We start from the raw sequence: 7640 nt of genomic DNA, 5'->3' as shown, positions 1-7640 counted from the left end.
TTTAGTGCCTCCATCACAGATAACTGATTTTATAGTGTTGTGAGGGAATATATAAAAGTAAAATTACCCAAAGAGTTGCTGTCAGTGAGGGGTGACAAATTTATAATTATACATTATACAAGTATAAATTATAACATGATAAATTTAATCCTAGGGCTGGAAGGGACCTCTGAGGTCTTCTAGTCCCACCCCCTGCTTCCAATCTTTCCTTGAAAACTTCCAACAAGCACACAACTGTTTACCATGTTATACATTTAAGAATGTTCTTTAGTTAGAATCATGGAATCCCAGGGCTAGAAGGGAGCCTGGAGGTCTTCTAGTCCAACCCCCTGCCTCAAACAAGAGTTTTTATTCCACCTGAAAACAAATGGTGGCCCGATCTTTCCATGAAAAGTTCCAACAAATGACAACCATTTTGCTCCCTGTTGTACATTAAAAAGCTTCTTTAGTTAGAATCATGGAATCCCAGGGCTAGAAGGGAGCCTGGAGGTCTTCTAGTCCAACCCCCTGCTCAGGGCAGGAGACCTTACACCATCCTAGTCAAGTGCTTGTCCAATTTTCTACCCGTTGGTTCTTCTGCCTTTGACTTCTTTGGAGAATAAGTCCACCCCCTGTTCTCTGTGACAGCATCTCAAATATTGGAAGTCTAGTGTCATGTCCTCCCTAATGCTTCTCTTCGATTGGCTTGTCATTCCCAGATCCTACAAGCCATTCTTCATATGATTTGTCTAGCAAACCCCTAATCGCATCTGTGTTGCTCTTCTCTGCACTCTTTATAGGGTCTGGGCGTGTTTTGTGTATTGGGACCAGAACTGGCCTAACCAATAAGTAAACCCCAAAAGCAAAAGGCCCTCCTTATCCAACCCCCCCAAGCTCTTATTTTTTTTCAATCTTACAGATAATTACAGATAATCAGAGTTGGAAGGGACCTTATAGGTCATCTAGTCCAACCCCCCTGCCTAAGCCCCATTTCTGACAAATGGTTCTCCAGTCTCTTCTTGAAAGTCTCAAGTGATGAAGCTCCCACAACTTCCGAAGGCAAATTTCTGTTCCATGGGTTGATGGTTCTCACTGTCAGAAAGTTTCTCGTTATTTCCAGGTTGAATCTCTTCTTGATAAAAGAATAACAGAGTTGGAAGGGACCTTATAAGTCATCTAGTCCAACCCCCCAGCCCCATTTCTGACAAATGGTTCTCCAGTCTCTTCTTGAAAGTCTCAAGTGATGAAGCTCCCACAACTTCCAAAGGCAAATTTCTGTTCCATGGGTTGATTGTTCTCATTGTCAGAAAGTTTCTCCTTTTTTCCAGGTTGAATCTCTCCTTGATCAGTTTCCATCCATTATTCCTTGTCTGGCCTACAGGGGCTTTAGAAAATAGCTTGTCCCCCTCCTCCTCTCTGTGGCAGCCCCTCAAATATTGGAAGACCTCTATCATGTCTCCCCTGGTCATTTTCTTCACTAGACTAGCCAAGCCCAGTTCCTATAACCGTTCTTCATATGTTTTAGCCTCCAGTCCCATAATCATCCTGGTTTCTCTTAGCACTTTTTCTAGAGCCTCAACATCTGTTTTATAGTGTGGTAATCAAAGCCCCTGAAAGCTCTTATTTTTTCAATCTTTAACCATCTTTTCTGGGATCCTTCTCAGATTCAATTGCTTCGATAAACCACTTTGTAAGTTTATTTACTTGCCTTGCCATCACTGCAGCCCTGCAAGGTTGTTTGGGTTTGTAGGAAGGGCCACAATTCACGCCAATGCAGACATAAGCTGCCACTGTTAAGGTTCTGATCCTTTGTTTGTTTATTTAAAAATATTTATGAAGCTGCCTGCCTTACCTTTCAACCGACTCTGGGTGGCTCCCAATTAGAAATTAAAAGACATATAAAATAATTTGAAAAACTGAAAAAAAATCAACCAATTAAAAGAATAAAATGTGTGCCAATCCCCACTGAGGTGCTATCATCTAATCTTCCTCCAACACTTGGGGGAAAAGCTGGCCCCTTTAAGACTTTATGTGGAGAAGGTGTTCCATAGGGCAGAAGCTTCAAAGACAAGGCACTGAGTCTTCTTAATTTGTCAGGTTTTACTGCACATGTACAGAGGATTGCTGTTCGTTGTGCCAAACCTAAACAAGAAGAAAAAATACATGGACAAAGTTTTAAAATGATATACGCAACAGTATGAAATCACAGCTGACAGTTCTTTAGCTGGTGTCGACCTTCGTTTGTATTACGTTCTTCTCAATAACTTAGGACATCTTAATGAATTTGTGCAATATATGTGAAGAACCAACCAATGTGATCTTTTGCAATGGAAGAAATTTCGTGAATGGCAGTTTTTCTTTGTGCAGTCCAAGATTTTTTTGGTACAGCCCTGAAGATGTCATCATTTTCAGTTCTTGATATTTTGTGGTACCTGTCAGGTAGTCTGGTTTCACGTGTTGAACGTCTAGGTATTACAGGGCTTACAGGTGGACTTTCATGTACTACCTGTTCCTGGTTATCTATTTCTTCCTGTTCACCTATTTCTTCCTGTTCTGGTCCTATGTGCTCTTCCTGTACTTCCTCTTTAGTTGTACTTTTCTTATTACTGATATGGTGGTTTGGTCTTTTGTAGGTTTCCATGATTACATCCTTACTTGAATCTTGCTCCAGTTTTTCCCATCCTACATGTTCAAGGAATTGTGCACTAGCACTACAGTAAACTCTAGATGTACCTTTTTCCAGAACCTGTATGATTTGTGATTAGATTCATAACCTACAAAGAATAACCTTTTAGCCCTATGCTGCCCCTTATGTCTCAGTTGTGTAGGAATATGCACCCATGCTGGTAATTCACCTGTTGTTGAGTTAACAACATTATTCAATATATGATTACCACACATTATTGCTTCTCCCCACAAAGTTTCAGGTAATCCTGAATCCGACAACATAGTACGAGCCATTGCCTGTATTATTTGGCCTCGTCTTTCTATAAAAGAATTATGTTGTGGCCTATATGGTGCAGAATTTTTATGATTAACACCTGCCATCTTCAGTCTATTTTGGAATTTATTGTTTATACATTCCGTACCATTATCAGTTACAAGAGTTACTAGTTTCCTTTTAGTTTTTCTTTCTGCAAACTTCAATCAATTAAAGAAATTCTGATATGTTTCCGTTTTACTTTTCATTAAATAACAGAAACCATATCTAGAATGATCCATTATACTTAATATATAACAAGCACCTCCCACACTTTGTTTTTTAGGACCTATAATATCAACAAATACGATCTCTAGAGGCTCTTTAGTCTTAAATCCATTAATTCTATTTGCTGGTATTACCTTGCTTTTTTCTTGACTGCAAGCATTGCAGTGCAAATACTGCAAGGCTTCAGTTTTATACCTTTAGACAGTTCAACCATTTGCTTGAGCATTTTAAAATTTATATGCCCTAAACGTCTGTGTAACAAATGTAGGCATTCATCATGAGGCTTAACGTTATTATACACTGTGTTAGCCACCTCTAATTGATTATCATGTAACACATACAATTCACCTTTTAAAGTTGCAGTCACTTTTTTACCTTCCTTTTCTATTATGCAGTTTTCTCCCCTAAAGGTAACTACATAACCTAGTTTAATCAAAACTCTAACCGAAAGCAAATTAAACTTAAGTTGTGGTACGTATAACATTTTTACATTTTCTTTTATGCAAGAACAACCTCACTTTTCCAGCCATTAGCTAACGATATCTGTTGTGAACTCGCTGACATCTTAACAAATTTTTTCTTATCTTTCGTTATGCAGTGCGATGCTCCGCTATCTACAACCCAGATATTATTATTGTTCACAGTTTCATTGCTATACATGGCTAACTAAGCATTTTTCATCCTTTTGATGCCTTTTTGCATTCTGGCTGGCATTGTGGCGTTTTTCTTTCTTGCAGAATCTAGCCAAATGTCCTTTTCCTCCACAATTAAAACATTTTCTAATTGTGTAGGCTGTCGAAGATAATTTCTCTTCTTGTGGTTGTTCCCTTCTCAGTTGATCTCTTTTAAGCCTTCTCCTGGCTTCTTCAATTAATCTGCCAGTAATGTCAGTTAATGTGAGGTTATCTTTTGGCAGTACTTCCAGCGAAGTTACATAGTCGTCATAGCTCTCATCTAACGAAGACAAAATTATATAAACCTGATGCACTTCTGTGAAGATAAGTTCTTTTTCATGCAGTTCCTGAAAAATCTTCTTCATAGTGTTTATATGAGTCAACATGTCTCCATTCTTTTGAAGATGTGTTCTGAACAGCTTCCGTGTAAGATTTATATGTGCTCCTACACTGTCTCGAACATAAATCTTTAAATTCTCCCAACATTTCGCAGCTGTTTCTTCTCCAAGAATATGGACAAGCTGCTGGTCACAGAGTGTCAGTCCTATTATACAGAGAGCTTGCTCATTCTTCAGGTTATATTCTTGTATTTTCTGGGCATCATCTTCATCATCTGGATCCCAAGCATCTACCTCTGGTGGGTTTTGAATTATATTCCACAAACCTTCTCTGTGTAGAAGTTGGCTGCATTCCATAGACCATGAAACATAGTTTGTTCCATCCAGTTTGGATATTAGAGACAAACTTGGTAAATTGACTTGTGCCATCTTTCTCTGGATATTAAAATATAATTAATAAAACACAGCTGTCTGTTTACAGTATTGTGTAACTACACTAACTCTCACTTTATATAAGCCTGTTATATCCTGGTTAGTCTGACTGTGCAGCTGGGCCCATAACCAGTGTTAGGGATACACCCTAGCAGAATCTGCACGGCAGTCAGGCAAAATATGTGAGATAAACGTTTTTGTAGCTTACTCTCAGTAAAACAGATGCACTGTGCTAGTTAAATAGTTTATTCCAGTAAGAGTTATAGCATAGTCAAACAGTCCATATATCATTCACTAGTTCAGTCCGTCCGGGGATTATTCAGTTGCAAAGTCCAGTGTCGAAAAAGAGAGGTCAGTAAACTTACAAATATCAGTCCAGTAATATATCTCCTCGCAGTAGAGATATGAAGAAGTCAAACCTCCTTTCTTCCTTCAGCAGCAGGGAACACGCAGTTAGCAAACCATCAATCCAGCAATCAGTCAGCAATCCAGCAGGTTCTCTTGCTCCCTCTTATGGCGGTTTCACAACCGCACCCAAAATTACATGCTTTGCAGTTTAAAGTGACACACACTTAAACTTACTATCATAGTTTATATATATTATTTTACCCAAACTACGTTAGGTAACCTTGTTATTCCTAACTATCTCCAATTCTTTGTCTTCTACTATCTTGTGGTAATGCCACATCAATTAACCACCCTTTCTTCTCAACCAGTTATATATATAAGTGTGCCAAGATTTTATCAGTTTGTATTCAGAAATACAACTATTTTTGAATGCTTTTTCAACTCTTATCTTCCCACCAATTTTTCATTCTTGGCTTATTACTGACTCTGTTAGAGTTGAGCAGATAAAAATACACTTAATAACTTTTTTTAAAAAAATTTATAATATAATAATGAAATTTGCTGGAAGAGAAAAACTGGTGCTAAATATTTAAAATTTGATATTTTTCTTTCTTCCTTCTCCCCAAAAACATTACAAAGGTACAGTATTTCCTTTTGCATATTGAAAAGAACAGAGGCATACCTATCAAAAGAGTGAAATATAAGAAATTTAAAACACAATTTCTAAAACTAACCACATAACAATACCTTGCACCTAGTTTATTAAAATAAACAAAACATCAGTTATCCCAAATCAGCACCACAGAACAATTTTAGTTTGATCAAAGGCAACTGCAATTCCAGTTTTTTCTAAAATCCATATTTATTTATCAAATGTATATGGTGTTAGGCATCCAGAATTTATCCATAGTAATCAATCACTCCGAGACAAGCATAATCTCCAATTGATTTATTAGGAACAGCTCTGGTACGTCTATGGAAATTTCCAAAACTGAAACTCATTCCCAGCACATCTCACAAAGTCCTCCCTATCTCCTCCCATTTACTATACTTCATAAATTACGAGAACTGCAGCTGGAATTTTTTAATGCGACATACTAAATAACCTTGAACTGTTCAACTCCCTCACCCCCCCTTCATGGTTCACATTCTTGTGGCAGCTGATCTCAGAGCTGACATATGGCCTATGAAACACTGTCCTCATTATGGTACTGTGATCATTGGTTTTGGCACGTCTCGACAGCTTGGCACCATCCAGATGTTTCTGCTCCACAACCCAAAGTTTTTATTGTACTGGCAGTGTCGGACTGCCACCAAGAATACCTATGGAAGCAGCTCACTGTTAGCTGTATACAGGCACTCCCTTTAAACCCTTCTTTCCTTATTCCTTTGTAATCCAAAAAAAAAAAAAATTCAAGTGGAATCTTATTCTCCCATTCACAAAATCTCTGTCAGCGTTCCAACTAGCAAACTCCAACCCAATAAACTCCGAGACAGGCTTTTTCCTCAAAGTTCTGTTTTATTAGAGTTGTCATATTGGCACACCTGGGAAAACCTGAATCTGAGAGCTGACAATCTCTCTGTAATTGTAGATTAATTATATCCAAAAATGATTAAGAAACGAGGCTCGTGCAAACCTATCCATATAAGCTATGCTAAAGCTGCGGGCTTCACTAAAATCCATCAATTCTCAGCATCTCAAGTTATGAGCCAACTGTTAAAAATGTTAATTACCGCAATCTACTCACAAGAACCCTTCATGGATCACTGCCTTGTCATGGCAAAGGGACTTGTGCAGCTGAATGAAGTTATGAACTATGCTATGCAAGGCCACTCAAGGTCATAGGGAAGAGTTCTGACAAAATGTGCTCCCCCTGGAGAAGGAAACGGCAATCCATTCTAATATCCTTGCCAAGAAAACCCCATGGATAGCATCAAAAGACTAAAAGAAAGAGGAGCCCCTCAGGTTGGAAGGTGCCGATATGGCACTGAGGAAGAGTGGAGGGCAATTACAAGTAGTTTCCAAAAACATGAAGTGGCTAGGCCAAAGCTAAAAGGATGCTCAGCTATGGATGCATCTGGTGGTGAAAGGAAATTCCAACGCTGTCAAGAACAATATTGCATATGAACTTGGAATGTAAGATCTATGATTCAAGGTAAGCTGGATGTAGTCAAACATTAGGTGGCAAAAATGAACACTGATATCTTGGGAATCAGTGAACTAAAGTGGGTGGAAATGAGTGAATTTAATTCATACAATCACTGTCTTTACTACTGTGGGCAAGAATCCCTTGGAAGAAATGGAGTAGTCCTCATAGTCAACAAAACAGTGAGAAAAGCAGTACTGAATAGGTAGAATAGAATAGAGTTGGGACCTTGTAGGTAATCTAGTCCAACCCCCTGCTTAAGCAGGAGACTGGGGTACAATGTTAAAAATGACAATGATCTCGGTTTGGAGCCAAGGCAAACCATTCAACGTCACAATAATCCAAGCATATGACCCTGCCACTGATTCTTGTTGCAAAATTCAGGCTTACATTGAAGGAAGGTGGGAAAGCCACTAAGCCATTCAGTGTGATCTAAATTTTAAATCATATCCCTTATGGATATACAGTGGAGGTGATGAATATATTGTATTTAAGGAATTAGATTTGGTAGACA

Source organism: Pseudonaja textilis, chromosome 3 (assembly GCF_049901715.1).
Source record: "Pseudonaja textilis isolate UNSWEBS1 chromosome 3, rPseTex1.2, whole genome shotgun sequence".
NCBI lineage: Eukaryota > Metazoa > Chordata > Lepidosauria > Squamata > Elapidae > Pseudonaja > Pseudonaja textilis.
This window is presented reverse-complemented; position numbering follows the sequence as displayed.